Source organism: Loxodonta africana, chromosome 21 (assembly GCF_030014295.1).
Source record: "Loxodonta africana isolate mLoxAfr1 chromosome 21, mLoxAfr1.hap2, whole genome shotgun sequence".
NCBI classification, from domain to species: Eukaryota; Metazoa; Chordata; class Mammalia; order Proboscidea; family Elephantidae; genus Loxodonta; species Loxodonta africana.
Window position 1 is genome coordinate 43,565,054 of NC_087362.1, and position 21,450 is coordinate 43,586,503.

The window sequence follows — 21,450 nt, forward strand, 5'->3', positions numbered from 1 at the left end:
AAATCTCACAGAGGAATTCATCAAATATTCTTGCTCTTTTAAAACTATAAGTCTAACAACCTTCTCCCTAAATACGTAAATATTCCCAGTTATTTCATGCAACATTTAGTCTATGAAATCCTTATCTCATTTGCTGCTCTTGGTAACCCTGTGAGGTAGATAGGACACACTCACTATACTCCAGTCCTGTTCCTCAAGAGAGTGACTCAAAATACAACCTAATCCTTTAGATTGAGTCCTGCCTCATTAACATTGTAGAGGTTAGGATTTGCAACATATGGAATAATCACATCAGATCAGTAAAGGGTGGAGAACCTGGCAGTCGTGGCCTAGCTAAGTTGACATCTATTATTGGCAGATATTAAAAAAAACTCAAACCAAAACCACTGCGATCGAGTCGATTCTGACTCATAGTGAGCCTATAGATATAGTTCAATATATAACAGCTCTGTTCTTCTTTCCCTAAGCCCCCAGTGGTTTTTTTCTCTTTGTTTCAATGTTCAGTATTCATTATGTTTTCTTTTATATCCTTGAGTCAGCTTTTAATAGTGGTTTTAAGGTTCTCATCTACTAATTCCATCACCTCTGTCATTTTTAAGTCTTTTTCTAGTGATCAATTTTTCTTCTGGTTATTGGTCATATTTTCCTGCTTCTTTGCATGTGTAGTAATTTATTACTGAATGTCGGCCATTGTGAATTTTAGATCTTTGAGTGCTGGATTTTGTTAAATTCCTTTAAAGAATGTTGGACTTTGTTCTGGCACATAAGTGCAAATCCGTTTGATCCTTTTGAGGCTTGCTTTTAAGCCTTGTTAGAGTAGATAGGGTCCGTAGAATTCTTCAGTATTGCAAATTCAGGCTTGAAATTTTTCTCCGGTTCTTTCAGCCTGAGAAATGCCAAACATGTTCTTCCCTTTTGGCTTTCTAAGTCCAGGTCTTTGCACACTTCATTATAATACTTCTTTCTTGAGCCTCCATTTCAAATCTTCTGTCCAGCCCTTTTACTTCATCATTTCTTCCATTCGCTTTAGCTCTTCTACGTTCAATAGTGAGTTTCAGACCCTGTTCGGACATCCATTTTGGTCTTTGCTTTCTTCACATACAATGTCCTTGATGTCATCCCACAACTCGTCTGGTCTTCGGTGATTAGTGTTCAGTGTGTCAAATCTATCCTTCAGATGGTCTTTAAATTTAGGTGGAATACACTGAAGGTTGTACTTTGGCTCTCGTGGACTTGTTTTAATTTTCTTCAGATTCAGTGCGAACTTACATATGAGCAGTTGATGGTCTGTTCTGCTTTCAGGACTTGGCCTTGTTCTGACGATAAAAAAATTCAGGCCTTGAGTTGCAATATTGAAGGGTTTTATGGGCAAAATATTAAATGACGCAGGGATCATCAAAATTAGATGGAAAGAATACATAGAGTTACTTTACCAAAAAGAATTGGTCAATGTTCAGCCATTTCAGGAGGTAGCTTATGATCAAGAACCAATGGTATTGAAGGAAGAAGTCCAAATGCAGTAAAGGCATTGACAAAAAACAAGGCTCCAGGAATTGACGGAATACCAGTTGAGATGTTTCAACAAACAGATGCAATGCTGGAAGTGTTCACTCATGTATGCCAAGAAATTTGGAAAACAGCTGCCTGACCAACTGACTGGAAGAGATCCATCCATATGTATATCCATTCCAAAGAAAGGTGATCCAATGGAAATTGTCAAACAGTACCATCAATATCACATGCAAGTAAAATTTTGCTGAAGATTATTGAAAAATGGTTGAAGCAACTACCTTGACAGGGAACTGCCAGAAATTCAAGCTGTGGTAAAAAAGAGAATGTGGAACAAGGGATATAATTGCTAATGTCAGATGGGTGCTGGCTGAAAGCAGAGAACACCAGGAAGATGTTTACCTGTGTTTTATTGACCGTGCAAAGGCATTCAACTAAACCGTGTGGATCATAACAAATTATGGATAATGCTGCCGAGAATGGGAATTCCAAAACACTTAATTTTGCTCATGTGGAGCCTGTACATAGACCAACAGGCAGTCATTCAAACAGAACAAGGGAACAGTGTATGATTTAAAATCAGGAAAGGTGTGTGTCAGGGTTGTATCCTTTTACCATACTTATTCAGTCTGCATGCTGAGCAAATAAATAATCTGAGAAGCTGGACTATATGAAGAAGAACACGGCATCAAGATGGGAGGAAGACTCATTAACAACCTGTGATATACAAATGACACAACCGTGCAAATGACACAACCGTGCGTGCTGAAAGCAAAGAGGACTTGAAGCACTTACTGATGAAGATCAAAGACTACAGCCTTCAGTATGGATTGCATCTCAACATAAAAACTGGACACAACTGGATCAACAAGCAACATCATGATAAACAGAGAAAAGATTGAAGTTGTCAAGGATTTCATTTTACTTGGATCCATAATCAGCACCCACCCATGGAAGCCAAAAACCCAAACCCACTGCCATCGAGTTGATTCCAACTCATAGCAGCCCTATACACCAGTCAAGAAATCAAACTACCCTGGAGGTCATGGTCTCCAGACCTTCTGTTAGCCCAAGACAGGAACCATTCCCAAAGCCAACTCTTCAGACAGGGATTGGACTGGAGTATAGGATAGAAAATGACTATAGGATAGAAAATGAGGAGTGAGCTTCTTTGGTCAAGGAGACACATGAGACTGTGTGGGCAGCTCCTGTCTGGAGGGGAGATAAGAGGGCAGAGGGGGTCAGAAGCTTGCCGAATGGGCATGAAAATAGAGAGTGGAAAGGAGTGTGCTGTCTCATTAGAGGGAGAGCAACTAGGAGCATATAGCAAGGTGTATATAAATTTTGTATGAGAGACTGACTTAATTTGTAAACTTCCACTTAAAGCACAATAAAAATTAAAAGAAAAAAAAATCAAACTACATACTGCATTGGACAGATCTGCTGCAAAAGACCTCTTTCAAGTATTACAAAGCAAAGATGTCACTTTGAGGACTAAGGTGTGCCTGACCCAAGCCATGATATTTTCATTCGCCTCATGTGTATGCAAAAACTGGACAATGAATAAAGAAGACTGAAGAAGAGTTGATGCCTTTGAATTATGGTGTTGGCGAAGAATATTGAATATACCATGGACTGCCAGAAGAATAAACAAATCTGTCTTGGAAGAAGTACAGCCAGAGTGCTCCTTGAAAGTGAGGATGGTGAGACTTCATCTCACATACTTTGAACATGTTATCAGGAGGGACCAGTTCCTGGAGAAGAACATGCTTGGTAAAGTAGAGGGTCAGCAAAAAAGAAGACGACCCTCAAAGAGATGGATTGAGACTGGCTGCAACAATGGAATTGTGCAGGACTGGGCAACATTTCATTCTTTTGTACGTAGGGTTGCTGTGAATCAGAAGCAACTGGATGGCATCTAACAACAACAGGATAGTACCCAGAGCAGCCTTTAGGCTACACCTAATTTAATTCCATAGCTAAGGTGTGACTCTTCCGGGACTTTACCCAATGCCTTGTGTTATATGAGATCTCTCCATTTTGGCTAGTTAAAAAAAAAAACAACCCATTGCCTTTGAGTCAGTTCCGACTCATAGCGACCCTATAGTAGGAACATAGTATTCCCTGCCTTATGCGAGCTTCTGAAATTATCTGGCCTGTTTGCTTTTTTTGGATCCCTGGTGGCGTAGTGGTCAAGAGTTCAGCTGCCAACCAAAAGGCTAGCAGTTCAAATCCACCAGCTACTCCATGGAAACCCTATGGGGCAGTTCTACTCTGTCCTGTAGGAACCTATATGAGTTGAAACTGACTCAACAGCTCCTAACAACACAATAACATTGTTTTTCAGTGGTTCTTCCCCTGTACTGATGTAGTTTTCCCCCACACATAAGCAGGTCAGTGCTCTCTACTCAAGGGTCCCATCTGCAGACCTCCTGAGCGCTTTTCTCTGTGCATTTCTCCTTTTTAGCACTCATCCTGCAAATTCTTGCTGCCTTGGCTCCCCCAAACTTCTATTTTTCTCCTCTGTTCAGGAAGACAACCAGATCATATTTGGGTCCTTCTCCTTGTGCTGCATCCTGGAAACTGCCTCATCTTGCGCACCTCATTTGTTTCTCTTAGTGATCATTGTTCTATGTTGTCTGTTCTCCAATGACTGGAAATTATTTCATGTACTTTGGTCATTTACAGTGGGAGTAGGGGAGGGCAGTACCCACAGCAGTTAATCCCTCACGTCTGAACATGGAAATCATCGCTCCTTGAATTTTAAATTTTGACACCCTAAATGGCACTGTTTTTTTTTTTTTAATGGAAGTTAATGGGGGAGAGAATTTATTAAAAGGAGATTAAGAATTATTTATTAAAATTGCAATATATATTTGTATCCTTTGGTCCAACAGTTGTACTTCTGAAAATTTATTTAATTTACACATAAGAAGTATAACAAATGTAGAGGGTGTTTTTTTAAAGCATTTGTTGTAATAACAAATGGTTGGAAACAACCCAACATTCTCCAGTAACGGATTGAATAAATAAGTTACAGTGCTTCTATATCATGAACTATTGTATTGCTGTGAAAAAGAATGAAGCAGCTCTTTATGTCTGGTATGGAAAGATCTGCAAGATCTGTTATTAAATGAAGAAAGCAGAATTATAACTCCATCTGTCTGCTACCTTTTTTGTAATCAAGGAGGAAAATTAAGAATATTTGTACTTGCATTAAAATACTCTGGAAGGATACAAAAAAAAAAATGAAGTGCTTACCTTTGTGGGGAGGAGAACTTAGGCTAATGGAGGATAAAGATGGGTTGAAAACTTTCCACAGAATTATTTTTTAATATAAAAAAAAATTTCAGCCATATGCATGAACTATTTAACATTTTTTAAAAATTAAGGTAAAAATCTTTTTTCCAGTGCCCCATATTGACTGACAAAACTGCTTTACCATGAGAAGTCCAAAGGTATGATTTCATTGTGTCAGGAGGGTCAACTTTTGTTGTAACTAGGTTCAGCCACGCCTTTTACTGATTTATAACAAAAGATTTCCTTTTAGTTAATGTTTTACTTACGGCAAAGTTAACTGCTGTAACAAACCCAGAAGTATCAGTGGTTTAACAAAGAGAAGTATTTTCAATATTGGCATTCTTGGTCAGCGGTGGACTACCTAGAGATTCAGGAACTCTGGTTCCTACCATGTTGTGGTTGCATTTTCTAGGACTTTGGAGTCTTCTGCTTTTAGGCAGGAGAGTAAAGAAGTCCTGCCTGCTGCTTTTTCTTTTTTTGCCCCTTATTTCTTTTCTTTTTTAAACATTGAGATGTGATTCATATACTCTGAAATTTACCTTTTTAACCTAAACAGTTAAGTGCTGGGCTACTAATCGTAAGGTTGGTGGTTGAATCCACCCGTAGGCCTCAGAAGAAAGGCCTGGTGATCTGCTTCCAAAAGATCACAGCCATCAAAAAACCTTATAGAGCTCAGTTCTACTCTGCAACACATGGGGTCGCCAGGAGTTGGAATCCACTCGACAGCAACTGCTTTTGTTGTTGTTTTGTTTTTTAAAAAGCGCCATCCCCCAGGCAGTAACCTCTGCTTTTGTTCTCATATCTCCTGACTAGGCAGCAGCCTCCCAATTGACAGCTCCACACTATACTGTGAAAAACTCATTGCCTCAAGTTGATTTCTACTTACAGTAACCCTATAGGACAGAGTAGAAGTGCCCCGTAGGGTTTCCAAGGAGCGCTAGTGGATTCGAACTGCTAACGTTTTGGTTAGCAGCCGAACGCTTAACCACTGGCGCCACCAGGGCTCCACATTATGAGAAAGGGGGCACAAAATTTTAGTGGATAGCAGGCTCTATCAAAGTTATGTTGAGCAAATGAGGTCAAGTTTATTTTTGTGCCAGCCCTTTTTTTTTTTGTTGTTATATCGAGATGTTTATGTTCCTTCCAGTTTTCTCTAGGAAGATGAACGTTGTTAAGTAATTAAGTTTTTCTTTTTTCTGCACTAAGTGTGCATAAAGGGCGATACTTCAGTTTTTAGACTTCAGGTTTTAGACTTCAGTTTTTAGTGTTATAATCTCTTTGATTTAAAGTATGGAAGCAATTTCAGCCTTGTGTGGTGATTTTATACTTGCTGCAGGGTCAAGACCTTGTGTCCTATCCCTGGTCATTAAGCCCTAAGCCTTAGGTTAGTGAGTCAGACTCTCTTCTTCCTTCCTCCCCTTCTTGATGCCTTAGTGGGTTTTTTTTTTTTTAAATAATTTTTATTGTGCTTTAAGTGAACGTTTACAAATCAAGTCAGTCTGTCATACATAAGCTTATATACACCTTACTCCATACTCCCACCTACTCTCCCCCTAATGAGTCAGGCCGCTCCCTCCTTCCAGTCTCTCCTTTTGTGACGATTTCGCCAGTTTCTAACCCTCTCTACCCTCCCATCTCCCCTCCAGACAGGAGATGCTAACACAGTCTCAAGTGTCCACCTGATACAAGTAGCTCACTCTTCGTCAGCATCTCTTTCCAACCCATTGTCCAGTCCCTTCTATGTCTGATGAGTAGTCTTCAGGAATGGTTCCTGTCCTGGGCCAACAGAAGGTTTGGGGACCATGACCGCCGGGATTCCTCTAGTCTCAGTCAGACCATTAAGTCTGGTCTTTTTATGAGAATTTCGGGTCTGCATCCCACTGTTCTGCTGCCTTAGGTGTTCTCTGTTGTGCTCCCTGTCAGGGCAGTCATCGGTTGCGGCTGGACACCATCTAGTTCTTCTGGTCTCAGGATGATGTAAGTCTCTGGTTCATGTGGCCCTTTCTGTCTCTTGGGCTCTTAGTTATCCTGTGACCTTGGTGTTCTTCATTCTCCTTTGATCCAGGTGGGTTGAGATCAATTGATGCATCTAAGATGGCTGCTTGTTAGCATTTAAGACCCCAGACACCACATTTCAAAGTGGGATGCAGAATGTTTTCACAGTAGTAGTATTTTGCCAATTGACCTAGAAGTCCCCTTAAGCCATAGTCCCCAAACCCCCGCCTTTGCTCCGCTGACCTTTGAAGCATTCAGTTTATCCTGGAAACTTCTTTGCTTTTGGTCCAGTCCAGTTGAGCTGACCTTCCCTGTATTGAGTGTTGTCCTTCCCTTTACCTAAAGTAGTTCTTATCTACTATCTAATCAGTAAATAACCCTCTCCCACCCTCCCCGCCTCCCCCATCTTGTAACCACAAAAGAATGTGTTCTTCTCAGTTTATACTATTTCTCAAGATCTTATAATAGTGGTCTTATCCAATATTTGTCCTTTTGCATCTGACTAATTTCACTCAGCATAATGCCTTCCAGGTTCCTCCATGTTATGAAATGTTTCACAGATTCATCACTGTTCTTTAGTGATGCATAGTATTCCATTGTGTGAATATACCATAATTTATTTATCCAATCATCCGTTGATGGACACCTTGGTTACTTCCAGCTTTTTGTTGTTGTAAACAGTGCTGCAATAAACATGGGTGTGCATATATCTGTTAGTGTAAGGGCTCTTATTTCTCTAGGATATATTCCAAGGAGTGGGATTTCTGGGTTGTATGGTAGTTCTATTTCTAACTTTTTAAGGAAACACCAGATAGATTTCCAAAGTGGTTGTACCATTTTACATTCCCACCAGCAGCGTATAAGAGTTCCAATGTCTCTGCAGCCTCTCCAACATTTATTATTTTGTGTTTTTTGGATTAATGCCAGCCTTGTTGGAGTGAGGTGGAATCTCATCTGTAGTTTTAATTTGCATTTCTCTAATTTAATGGCTAATGATCAAAAGCATTTTCTCATGTATCTGTTAGCTGCCTGAATATCTTCTTTAGTGAAGTGTGTGTTCATATCTTTTGCCCACTTTTTGATTGGGTTGTTTGTCTTTTTGTGGTTGAGTTTTAACAGAATCATATAGGTTTTAGAGATCAGGCGCTGGTCGGAGATGTCATAGCTGAAAATTCTTTCCCAATCTGTAGGTGGTCTTTTTACTCTTTTGGTGAAGTCTTTAGATGAGCATAGGTGTTTGATTTTTAGGAGCTCCCAGTTATCTGGTTTCTCTTTGTCATTTTTGGTAATGTTTTATATTCTGTTTATGCCTTGTATTAGGGCTCCTAACGTTGTCCCTATTTTTTCTTCCGTGATCTTTATCGTTTTAGTCTTTATGTTTAGGTCTTTGATCCACTTGGAGTTAGTTTTTGTGCATGGTGTGAGGTCTGGGTCCTGTTTCATTTTTTTGCAAATGGATATCCAGTTATGCCAGCACCGTTTGTTAAAAAGACTATCTTTTCCCCAATTAACTGACATTGGGCCTTTGTCAAATATCAGCTGCTCGTATGTGGATGGATTTATATCTGGGTTCTCAATTCGATGCCCTAGTTTTTAATCCATCCTTCCTTTTTTTCCTGACACCTAGGGCATTCTTTCTTTTTCTCTCCTGAGCTCATCTATACATTTAAAAGGAACTCTTAAGTTATTATAGTTGAAAGCTTTTCAGGTTATATTCGCTGCAGGATAAAAAGTTAAACATACATATTGCAGGAACCTGGAGTTCTTGGCTTTTGAGGCAGCCATTCTTCAGTCAACTAACCATTGTTCAAAAGGGACAAGGAGATAGGTTAACATTTATTGGACAGTTACTGTGTGCTTGTGTACATTATCTTATTTAATCACCACTGTCACTCTAAGGGAGTCCTGGTGGCACAGTGGTTAAGAGCTCAGCTGCTAGCCAGAAGGTTGGCAGTTTGAATCTACCAGCTGCACCTTGGAAACCCTATGGAGCTTTTCTGCTCTGTCCTGTAGGGTTGCTATGAGTCGGCATCAACTTGATGGCAGTGGGTTTGTTTGTTTTGGTCACTCTAGAGGAGCCCTGGTGGCACAGTGGTTAAGCACTCAGCTGCTAACTGAAAGGTTGGCGGTTCAAACCCACTGGGTACTCCGTGGGAGAAAGATGTGGCAGCCTGCTTCCGTAAAGATTTACACCCTTGGAAACTATGGGGCAGTTCTACCCTGTCCTGTAGGGTTGCTTTGAGTTGGAATTGACTTGACGGCAACTTTTTTTTTTTTTTTTTTTTCAGTGAATGTGTGTCTACATTAGATTTGGGTTTGTTTTTGAGGAAATGTGGAAGTCATTGAAGATTTTTGAGTAGGAGAATGGCATAATTAAATAGCTAAGGAAATTGTTCTGGTGGCAATATGGGTTGAAGTAAGGAAAGTCTGAAGGAGCTTATTGGGTAAGCTGCTGTTGTAATTAAACCTTGAAGAAAAACCTGGATGATACTGTACCAGTAGCAGTGGAGATGGAAATGGAATTCATGGGAAACTCATTACCGCATTACTCTAATTACCCAGAAAAAATTTAGAATTCTTTTGTTCATTTGACAAATTTTGGACAAATATTATTTACTAGATGCAGAAACTAATCATAGGTGCTGGGAATTGGTGATTATCAGACTCCCTTACTTTCATCTAGACATGATCCTTATTCTTGTAGCTTACCAACTAGTGGAAGAGGTAGCCATTAAAGAATCACAAAATAAACGGAAAATTATAGTTAAGTGCATTGAAGGAGAGATACGTAGAATTTGGCTAATCCAGAGAGTCAGGAAATGTTTTTATGAGAAAATGGTGATTGAGCTTAAGGAATAGTAGAATTTAACCAAATCAAGAAAAGTCAAAGTTTAACTGTTAGGCTACCTCTAAAAATATGTAATTCTTAGCTTGTGTTGAGTTTGAAATGACAGCCAGGCATTTCAAGCAATTTCCAGTAAGAGGATATAAATTTAGAACTGAATCTAAATTTTAGAGTCATTCAGCTTAAAAGGATATAGTTGAAGCTATGAAAACGGTTGAGCCCTCTTAAAGAATGTATAAATAGAAAGTAGGATTCCAAGAACTGAGCCCTGGGGAACACTCACAATTAAGGGTTGGAAAGAGGCATGTTGAGGGAATTGCAGGAAACTGAAGGAGTTGTTGAGAGTTAAAAGAAGTTTTAGAGGAGTTGAGTTGTGAAAGAAGTGAGAGTAATCGCTAGGATAAATAGAATAACATGGGCATGGTCAATAACTGACAAGAGAGCATGGTTTTTGGTAAAACAGAGGTAGAACAGTTTCTGTAGAACCCAGATTTCAGCCTATTTTAGACTATTTGAGAAGTTTGATAGTGGAAAGAAGGTGAGAAACAGGATGATATCTAGAAGTGAGGACATCCCCCTTGTGTTGTAAAGATTTTTCAAGATTAAGGAAACCTATGCTAATTTAAAGACAAAGAGAAAAACTAATAGAAGGTAAAAGATTGGAGAGATTGGAAAGTAAGAGGGTAGATGTTCATAAGGAAAGAAAGGGAGGTATCAGAAAACATGATTTGTAATTTTTTTAAGAACTTAAAGGCTAAAGCCCTTTTGAGTTTCATAAACTTTATCAGTTCCCAAGAGAATTGCTACCTCAGATTTACCCTATGACCCACAGAGTAAAGATTGGACTCTATGTTTTGGTTTTTCTTTCCTTAGAACCTTTTCACTCTGAAGGTAAATTTAAGCAAAACTAAATAGAGATGTTTAGCCCTGTTGACCACAATAATTGTGTAGCCACTTTCTAAATTGTCGCCATGTTGATTAACATTGCAAGGCAGTTTTAGAGTGGAGTTAAACAGTTGGGGCTTTGTGCCCCACAAATATAGTGTTTAGTAAGCCTGGAAGGCTTCCAGGAAAGTAGAACAAAAATGGTTTAAATGCCATTCTGAAATAGATCCAGAACAGTTAGGAAAAGTACCATAAGTAGCTTCTGTAAAGAAGAATTATAACTTACATAGGCAGTTTTTAGGAATGCAAAATGTGAGGATCACGAAGTGTGAACAATCTGGCTCCAACTAGAAGTTTTTCAATAAATCACATAATGTCTAAACTGTATCAGTGTGTCGGCAGATTTTGGGTCTAAGCACTAGGCCTCTTAGACTCTGAATATATATGCATGCTTGCCTGCAACACAATGTTGTATTCCCAGCTCCTAGTCCAGTGCCTCCCATGTGTTCAACAAATATTTCTTGAAAAAAAGAAGGCAACTGTGTACTTGCTATGAGTAATTCCAAACTTAATGATTTTAAGTTTCATGGGCCACTAGTGCAAACAAAGAGTACCTGGCTTAATAGCTTGTTTTCATACTCCACATCCAGCCTACAGTTTGTTTTGTTTTGTTTTATCACACAAATAACATATAACCAAAAACAACCCCAAATTTAGGCCATTTACTTTTTTTTTTATCTTGATTTAAGTGAAAGTTTACAAACCAAGTTAGTCTGTCATACAAAAACTTATATACACCTTGCTATATACTCGTAGTTGTTCTCCGTCTAGTGACACAACACACTCCTTCCCTCTGCTCTCTGTTTTTGTGTCCATTCGGCCAGCTTCTGCCCCCTCTCCCCTCTCATCTCTTCTCCAGACAGGAGCTACCCACATAGTTTCATGTGTCTACTTGGTCAAGGAGCTCACTCTTCACCAGTATCATTTTCTATCCCATAGTCCAGTCCAATCCCGGTCTGAAGAGTTGGCTTCAAGAATGGTTCCTGGCTTGGACTAACAGAAGGTCTGGGAACCATGACCTCTGGGGTCCTCCTAGTCTCAGTTGGACCATTAAGTCTGGTCTTTTTACAAGAATATGGGGTCTCCATCCCACTGCTCTCCTGCTCCCTCAGGGGTTCTCTGTTGTGTTCCCTGTCAGGGCAGCCATGGGTTGTAGCCAGGCACCATCTAGTTCTTCTGGTTTCAGGCTGATGAAGTCTCTGGTTTATGTGGCCCATTCTGTCTCTTGGGCTTAAAATTACCTTGTGTCTTTGATGTTCTTCATTCTCCTTTGCTCCATGTGGGTTGAGACCAATTGATGCATCTTAGATGGCCGCTTACTAGCGTTTAAGACCCCAGACGCCACTCTGCAAAGTGGGATGCAGAATATTTTCTTAATAGATTTTATTATGCCAATTGATTTAGATATCCCCTGAAACCATGGTCCCCAAACCCCTGCCCCTGCTACGCTGGCCTTCGAAGCATTCAGTTTATTCAGGAAACTTCTTTGCTTTTGGTTTAGTCCAGTTGTGCTACCTCTCCTGTACTGTGTGTTGTCTTTCCCTTCCCTAAAATAGTTCTTACCTACTATCTAATTAGTAAAAACCCCCTCTCCCTCCCTTCCCCCTCTCGTAACCATCAAAGAATATTCTCTTCTCTGTTTAAACTATTTCTCAAATTCTTAAAATAGTGGCGTTATACAATATTTGTTCTTTTGCAGCTAATTTAACTCAGCTGTCCACTTTTAAGTATTTTATTTTGGAATACTTTCAGACTTCAGAAAAGTTGTAAAAACATTATAAAGAATTCCCATTTACTCCCCACCCCAAAATAAATGAATGAATGAAACCAAACCCATGGCTGATTTCTAACTCATAGCTACCCTATAGGACAGAGTAGAACTGCCCCATGAGGTTTCCAAGGCTGTAATCTTTATGCAGAGTGGCGGAGAGATTCCAACGGCCGACCATTCTGTTAGCAGCCAAGTGCTTAGCCCCTGCACCACCACATACTATTCACTCAGATTTCCTAAATGTTAATATTTTATCTCGTTTACTTTATCTCTGTGTGTGTCTGTCTTTTCTCCCTGTATGTCACACTCTCTCTGTGTCTATCTCTTCCTCTCACTCTCTTGGTGGCATGATTTATTATATTTCATTAGTTTATTTTCTGAAAAGGTGGAGAATAAGTTGCAGACATAATCCTCTAAAAAAAGGCAAGGATATTGTCAAACTAATTACAATACAGTTATTTCATCTCCTAAAAACAAGGATATTCATTCTCTAACTAACCACAGAACAAATGTAAAAATTAAAGTTAGCACTGATATATTATTGTCCCAAAAAAAAAAATTTTTTTTTCCCCATTAGTGTCCACTATAGCAAAAGAAAAAAAATTCTGATGAGGATATGATCCAGGACCATATATTGCATTTAGTTATCTCTTTAGTTCCTACTCTAGAAAAATTCCTCAGTCTTTGTCTTTCATGATCTTGACATTTTTGAAGAGTACTGGCCATTTATTATATAGAATGTCCTTCAGTTTGGGTTTATCTGATTATTTCATTTGATGAGTTTCAGATTATTTTTTTTTGACAGGAATACCACAAAAGTGGTGTTGTTTCCTTTTCAGTGCATCATGATGGCAGTTTTCCATTGTTGGTGATATTTGATCACATGATTTAGGTGGTGGTGTGTGCCAGGTTTCTCCACTGTAAAGTTACTGTTTCCCATTTGTAATTAATAAGTAATTTGTGGAAAGATATTTGGAGACTATGTAAATATCCTGTTTCTCATCAGACTTCTCCCTGCTGGTTTTTAAGCATTCATTGATGTTTTTTGCCTAAATCCATTATTGCTATGATGGTTATCAAATGATTTTCTAATTTTAATCCTGTTTTAGTCTATATTTTTTGTGGGTTTTTTTTTCATATACAAGCTATTAGATACATGTATATTTTCTTATTTCACCTGCTTTCTTACCCACATGGTAACATACTGAATACTTTGTTGCACTTTACTTTTTTCTTTTAATATTATTTCCTGGAAATCACTTTGTATCAGTTCCTAGAGTTCTTCCTCATTCTTTGTTAGAGCTGCCTGGTACTCTGCTGGGTGGATGTAACAGTTTACTCAACCGCTCTCCTATGCTTGGACAATTAAGTTGTTTACACTATATTGCAGTTATAGAGAATGCTGCAATGAATACCATTGTAATTTTAGTTTCACATGGTTGGAAGTAATATTCCTAGAAGTGGGATTGCTTGCATTTTGTTAGTTTTTATTATTGAACCAGCCACATATAAAAAGTCAAAAGCAAATCAAAAACATTTGAGGTTTTGTGCAATTTCTTGTTCACAAACATTTGTTGATTTTTAATAGCTATTAATAGTTGACTCCCCAAATATTTCTAATAGGTAATGTAACCTGGCAGGAAAATGCCACTGAACTGAATTGCTCTAAAAAGTAAACATGCTAAAGTGAAACAGGAAGCATCGCCTTATCTCAGTATAGCCCGTTCAAATCAATAAACTACTCTCCTCTAAGTCACAAAATATGGCATAATATTTCATAGTTTTAAGCTTAATGTAGGAATTCTTCTGTGTATCTCTGCAAATAATGTGAAGTATAAGTCTGTTATTCTTTAGAAGGGAGAAAAACTAGAGATATATCAGCAAATTAAAAAAATTGACAGCTGATAGAATTTTAAAACTTCATGCATTTATTGTTAGTGTAGCTTGTGATGCTCAGGGACTTTCTATGATGTTACTTTTTGCTACCCAACTCTTTAAAATCTCCCATTTACCTGACAGGCCCAGAAAAGTCTCACCAGGATTGGTTCTTATTTCCAATAGGAGCAACATTTTTAGTTCTTTGAGTTAGCATCTTTAATATTTAATAACCTTAAGGATTTAGACATGTGTTTTTTAAAACGGTGTAACATGAGACTCAGCTGTTTTAGAAAAGTTATGCTAATATCTTTCAATGAAGATCACTTGAATTTTAAAACACACTTAATGCATTTGACTTCCCGAATCCTGGCATGTTATTGCTATTCAACATTCCTGGTTCCGCCTTGAACCCTATGGTTCAGGATCCCAACCCATTTATATGGGTTATTGAGAGCTAGCTCTTAATAAATGCAGAACTTTCAGAACACATTTACCTATTTTCTGCTAAAGATTACTGAAATGCCTTGTAAGAGAAACATTGCCTCGGAGAAAAACATTGTTTCGAAGATCTTTTCTTAAATCCCCTTTTAACAGGATGACTCAAGATATTCTATGCAAATATATCGGGGGAGGCACACGACAGTATCTATACACCAGTTAACTTTTTTTGTGTACTGAAGCATAGCAAGTAGAATAGGAGTGTATGTTAAGGAAATACCCCTGTGGGCACCATTTATTCTGGCAAGCACATGGATGTAGTCTCTCCCCTTCCTTTTTTATTCAAGTAGTGCATGTATATAGTTGTAAAAGTCAGAGTGCTACCCAGTTTTTAATGAAAAGCTTCGCGTCCTATCTTATCTCTCCCCACTTTCAACACTTCTAGCTCTTTATTCTCGTATTTATCTCATTTTGAAATAGAATACATATGCCATTGTCTTGATTTTTTAATATTAGACATTATCTTTTGATTTCTTACACTTCACATTTAGTCTTCATAAAACACACTTGACGGTATTTACTCTGAAATTGAACTTTACAGAGAAGAAATCCTACATAGCTAAGGGATTAAATGAACTACGCTGCACCACAGACAGTGTTCAGAAAGTCAGTGGGTGTAGAATACAGCATCTGTTGGCTGAGTTCTGCAGAAAGCACCTGCTTTAATGAAATCAATTTTCATCCATTTGGTCTTGTCTCAGTCTCATTCTTATTCATCAATCATGAGTCATCAATGTGTCATATAATAAACATATTTTTAAAAAGAGATCAAATTCACTGCTACCGAGGTCTAACTTGTTTAAAAATAAAATAAAATAAACCCAAAGTTGTGCCTTATTCATTCTTTTAGTTTCAGCAGAGAACAAGGAGCAAATCTAAGTTGTTTGAGTGTGAAGTAAGAATACTTAGAGTAAAACATGAGATTCGCTCTCCCACTTTACTATTTTGTATTTTTCATTGTTATATTTGGGATCCTTGTTACGGATTACAGTCCTTTAACTACGTTTCTTTTGCAATTCTGGGCCCCATTAGTCACAGCCTGTTTTAACTTTGAAGAGTTCTTTGTTTGAAAACATTTCTAGAATCTTCCTTTTGGTTGTTTTCTCAGTGACTCAGTTGATCAGAATAGGTTTACTTTACTTACTTGCATATGTCTGGGTTTTAAATTTGGAAATGTTTTCTTCTACCGTCAGTAGAGCTAAGGGTATATACCTGGGCATCTTGACAGATTTTCTTCTGAATTGGCATTAGTTTTTCAGTTTCTTTCGGTAGTCACTGAAAGTATGTCTATATAAAGCTCACCAGAAAAAAAAAAAAAAAACTGTTGCCCGCGAGTTGATTCCAACTCATAGCGACCTTACAGGACACAGTAGAACTGCCCCGTAGGGTTGCCAGGGAGCAGCTGGTGGATTCCAGCAGCCGACCTTTTTGGTTAGCAGCCAGAGCTCTCAACCACTGTCACCAGGGCTCCATAAAGCTCACTGGTAAGTGTATTTCACCTTTTATTAAAGAAGTGCATATTAGGACAGCACAAATATAAAAGCTGTTGCCTTGATCTTCGCTTTTTGCTGGTCCAGAGGCTTACTTTTCTGTCTAGGTGGTTATCGTGGGGTGGATAGGTTCTTGCTGTTAGCATGAATGAATAGTATGATCCTTCGAGAATTATTTTTCATGTACTTAGGTTGAAGCCCAGATTTATGGGGCGGAGGGATGTCCCATGTATGAATTATAATAGAAGTCATTAGAAAAAAAAGGAATTTGACTATAATAAGATCTGAGTTTCTATCCTCCTAAAATCAGAATTCGTTAGAATTCACATACAGAGTATGCCATGTCCTTTAATAAGTAAAAATATTTCTTCAGCTGCACATTGAGGATCTTAGTAGTAAAGAAAATCTTGTTAAAAGTTATATTTCAAAGAAAGAGAATAAAAGAGAATTTCTTCAGTAAGCTTCATTGTTTTTTGGCCTAGCAGTTTTTGTTAAAACATCATAAAATACCTTTTAAAAAATCTAGAGGAGATCTGTTTTCTAATTTCTTCAGCGACCTTGTTTTATGAAGCACCTGTTTATGCCCACTTAAATCTTAGAACAGACAGAGGTTGGCAAACTACCGCTCACTGACCAAACCCAGCCTACAGCCGGTTTTTGCATAGCTTGGGAGGTAATAATGGTATTTGAAGGGTTGTTAAAAAAAAAAAAAAGAAAAGAAAATGATGCTGCAGAGATAGTTTGTGGGCCTTCACACCTAAAATAATTACTATTTATCTCTTCACAGAAAAAATTTACTGGTGTCTATCTTAGATTATAGTATATAATATACATGCACTGTAAGCCATCTGAATTGGCATCATCTTCACTTAAATGTTTTAGTGTATTCTCTTTTTGCATATTCTGCATTTTTATTTCTATTCACTGAAATTATCAGTCTTTATAGTTGGTATGACCTTTTATTAGTCAGCCAGATATGTATACGTGACACCACAGACTTACATTAAACTGGTTTAAATTTCTGAGAGAGAGCCATTTGGCTTTGCATCTGGATGTGTATGTTTTCTTAATACTGCTTTACAGATGCTAATGAATTTGAGTATTGCCATTTCTCTTTGGAATCATTGATATCTTTTCTCATTGATATCTTTGCCTACAGCATGGAGAGAGAGTTACTTTGAGGCTGTATTTTGGTGTTAAATTGGTTTGTATGGTTGGCTTGGTTAAGATTTTTAATACTGGTAGGCAACTTCCAGCAAATATACCTGATTGCCTGGTTATAATGCATTGTCATTTATCATATTTTATTGACTTTGTTGTTGTTAGGTCCTGTCAGGTTAGTTCCAACTCATAGCAACCCTACGTACAACAGAAAGAAACGCTGCGCAACTGCGCCATCCTTGGAATTGTTGCTGTGTTTGAACCCATTGTTGCAGCCACTGTGTCAGTCCATCTCCTTGAGAGTCTTCCTCTTTTTTGCCGACCCTCTACTTTATCAAGCATGATGTCCTTCTCCAGGGACTTCTCCCTCCTAATACCATGACCAAAGTACATGAGATGAAAGTCTTGCCATCCTTGCTTCTGAGGAACATACTTTTTTTCACCTTAACATCTTTGAAATCAGGATGCATCTTAAAATTTATGACATCTTATATTTGGCAGGGATCCCCTTCACCTAACAGTACATAAAAATAATGGTGCATCTTAAAATCAGTAAACTATGGTTCATATATTCTACTCATTTATATTTCTTGTTAGGTGCATTGTTTTCTTGTTTCTTGTATTAATTCCACCCCTTACTACTTTTAACTTCCAGCCAAAATTTATATTGTGGAAATCTTTTATCATTTATGGGTTTGCTTTGGGGTTATTTCACTGTTGAGATTTGGATATTGAGTGAGATATCACTCACATCTAGTCAACAGAGCAACTTAGAAAAACAAACTATTAACATAAGGAAATGTGGCACAGTATTCTAATATGTTACTGTTCGTTAGTTAACAGATGGCCTATAGCCTGGTCTTTATATTTTGCTGAATATAGTACTGCAGAAGAACATTAACCAGAAAATCTGTTTAGCTTTAGCCTTAACTGAGATTTTCTTGGATGCTTGCAACTGGGAACACCCTGTGAATTTAAATAGTAATCCCCTGTTAACGGGACAATATTTGAAATTATGTAGTAATTGATTTTCAGACCTTTAGTATCTCCCAAGCTGAGCACTTTGTATCACAGAGACATTAAGTTTTTTAGCTTATTTCAAAGGAGTATCACTAGTCAGTAACTTCAAAGAAGGCAAGCCAAATAAAAGGAGAGATGGGGATAATGCTAACTTTAAATATATAAGCATAAGTTTTTAATTTAAATCAGTGGTTCTAAACCCTGGTTATACCTAGGGTGATTTTAAAAATATCAATTCCCAGGTTCTATCTCAGGCATAGTAAATCATAATGTTTGGAAGTAGGGTGCTGGCATTCATTGAAATCTTTTAATCCTTCAGGATACTATTATTTTTGTATTACAAAAATAATGATTATATGGATTTACCCACATATTTAACTCTTTGAGCCTCATACTTTCATATATCTCAGATCTTCTATCTGGGATCACTTTCCTTCTGCCTACAGTACATTCTTTAGAATTTCCTTTAGTGAGGATTCAGGAGGGTACCAAACACAGAGCTTCCAGTTGTTCTCTCCCCCCTGGAGTCAGGGCAGCATTACACTCCCAACATCAATGTGTGACAATATAGAGTATTGCCAACCAGGGAAGTTCTCATGAGCCTGTGTGTTCAGGGTTTTTATTGAGCTCCATCGTGAAGGCATGATTAATTGCCCATGTGGCTAATCTCAGTCTCCAACTCCTCCAGAGATTAACGAATATCACATGACCCCCATCCTAAATCACATTTTTTTGGTCTTTCTGGTATGGCCAGCCCCTTCCCTAAGTAACTTTGCCAGACTATTCGGTGTGACCCAAGGTCCCCAGAGAAAGGAAAACATTCCTGTCAGGCATGTCATTCCAGGTGCTTAGATATTACCTCCCTGAAGCGGTAGACAAAGGCCAAACCTCTTTGTGGGCAAGGTCAAATTTTTTACTACATAGGTAGCCACCAGCACCTAAAAGTGCTTTGTCCAAATTGAGATGTGCTATAAGTGTAACGGAGCCCTGGCAGCACGGTGGTTAAGAGTTCGGCTGGTAACCAAAAGGTTGGCAGTTCAAATCCACCAGCTGCTTCTTGGAAAATGTATGGGGCAGTTCTACTCTGCCTATAGGGTCGCTGTGAGTCAGAATCAACTTGATGGCAATGGGTTTGTTTTTTGTTTTTAATAAGTATAATATGCGCTCTAGATTTAGAAGACTTAGAAAATATCTCAATTTTTTATATTGATTACATGTTGAAATAAGATTTTATTAATAAATAAATTAATTTTGTTAATATAATTTCTTAACTTATTTATTAAGAAATTATATTAATAAAATTAGTTCCACCTAAAACCAAAAAAATCCATTGTCATCGAGTTGATTCCGACTCATAGTGACCCTACAGGACAGACTAGAACTACCCCATAGAGTTTCCAAGGAGCGCCTGGTGGATTTGAACTGACAGCCTTTTGCTTAAGCAGTCTTAACCACTACACCAGCAGGGTTTCACCTGTGTCTTTTTAATGCAACTCCTAAGAAATGTAAAATTACATATGACTCATTTCTATTGAACAGCACTGGTCTGTAATGATGATGCTGAAATTGATGTAGAAGCAATATTTCAGACTTCCTTTTCCGATGGCAATATTTTCAACAAATTTTCTCAAATTCAAAATTTAATGGATGAACAAATTATTTCTGAGGATAAAAATGAAATATTGTATTCTTATCCAATTACTTATCCAGCAGGAAGATCTTCATTGTGCACTGTGACAGGAATCTGTAACATCTTATTTTGCTAGGAAGATGTGTGTTACAGTGTTTTTATAATGTTTGTGCACCAAAATTTACTTGACAATTGGACAAATGTAGAAATGAAAAAGCTCATTGCATTTATTATTGTGACTGGTTTTTATTAACATGAAAATGTTTTGCAATTATGGAGCAAAGAAAAGGCAGTCCTCTTTTCAACAAAATTATGAGCCATCAGAATTTTCAAAAATATTGCATATTGATTAATGCAAGTACAAGAGGAAGAACCAGAAGTAAGGATAGGCTAGAAGAATTTAAAGATGCACTGGAAATTTGTAATCAGTATTTACAAGATGGATAAGTTCCAGGTTTGTGAATGATAGGCCATTGCTATGGTTCTTAGGTTTGAGGATTAATCGTCTCAAATTAGATGTGCCTTTTCTTGAACAGCAAAATGTTTTAGAGCAGTGTCAGAAGATATGACAGAAGGGGACTCAAATTGGTGTGATTGGTGTGAATGGATGCTTAAATAGCTGGTATGTGGTATTTTGTCTCTACTCATTAAATCTTGTACTTGAGAAAGGCAAAAGAAGAAATAAGTTGATGTAGTTTGCTATATGGAATGACATTTTAAGCTTCAAATGTGATTTGACAACAGTATATACCTTGTAACATGCTCATACAAAGTACTTTGTTATGCGTTAAAATCAACAGTGATGTTTACGTTTTGCACAACGAAGTATGACCAGAATATTGTCAGTAGAGATAGTTCCTGTAAAGTCAAATTGGAATTATTCCAAGCATTGAATAATGAAAAATGCTTTGAGTTGAAAATTGAACATGTTAGTATTTACCAGATTATAAACATTTACCACATTTTCACTTCAGTGGTCTAGCCCCATTGTTATTTTAAAAACGAGCACATTTTCTTCCTACACTACTCTTTGTAATAAATTTTTTCTCTCCTGACCCCTGCACCTTCATAGTAGTTGTAGCATCAACTACAACACACCAGCAGCTACAAAACCTTATTTTTTGGTAAACTCTTCAAAAACAAACGTGATTACTTCTTTCCAGAGCTACTTATATGTCATGAGTTTCAGTTTCTTGACCTTCCAGAGAGGCAGACATTTTATTTTTATAAGTTCCACAAAACTCTCATTTAAATTGTTCCGCTGTAAGACTGTCATGGTCTGTCTCCGCTTCAGTATTTCAACATGCTGTAGCTACAGCCAGTAATCTATTAATAGAATTTATTTAAAACTGATATATAAACTTAGTAATTTACCACCAGTCTATTAAAAAAATAGATGAGACTTCAA

General features: G+C 37.7%; 1 protein-coding gene and 1 long non-coding RNA gene across 2 annotated transcripts in view; both read left to right on the plus strand.

Annotated features, from left to right (window-relative positions):
• The window catches only part of GLG1 (golgi glycoprotein 1), a 164,671-nt gene that overhangs the window by 22,298 nt on the left and 120,923 nt on the right, over positions 1-21,450 (plus strand). The gene's annotated exons all lie outside the window — the stretch shown is intronic.
• Positions 1-21,450, plus strand: part of LOC135228363 (uncharacterized) — a 94,003-nt gene that overhangs the window by 21,851 nt on the left and 50,702 nt on the right. Inside the window, exon 1 of the long non-coding RNA XR_010318850.1 lies at positions 1-21,450. This exon is cut by the window's left edge and continues 21,851 nt beyond it; it is cut by the window's right edge and continues 21,674 nt beyond it. This is a non-coding gene — a long non-coding RNA (uncharacterized LOC135228363).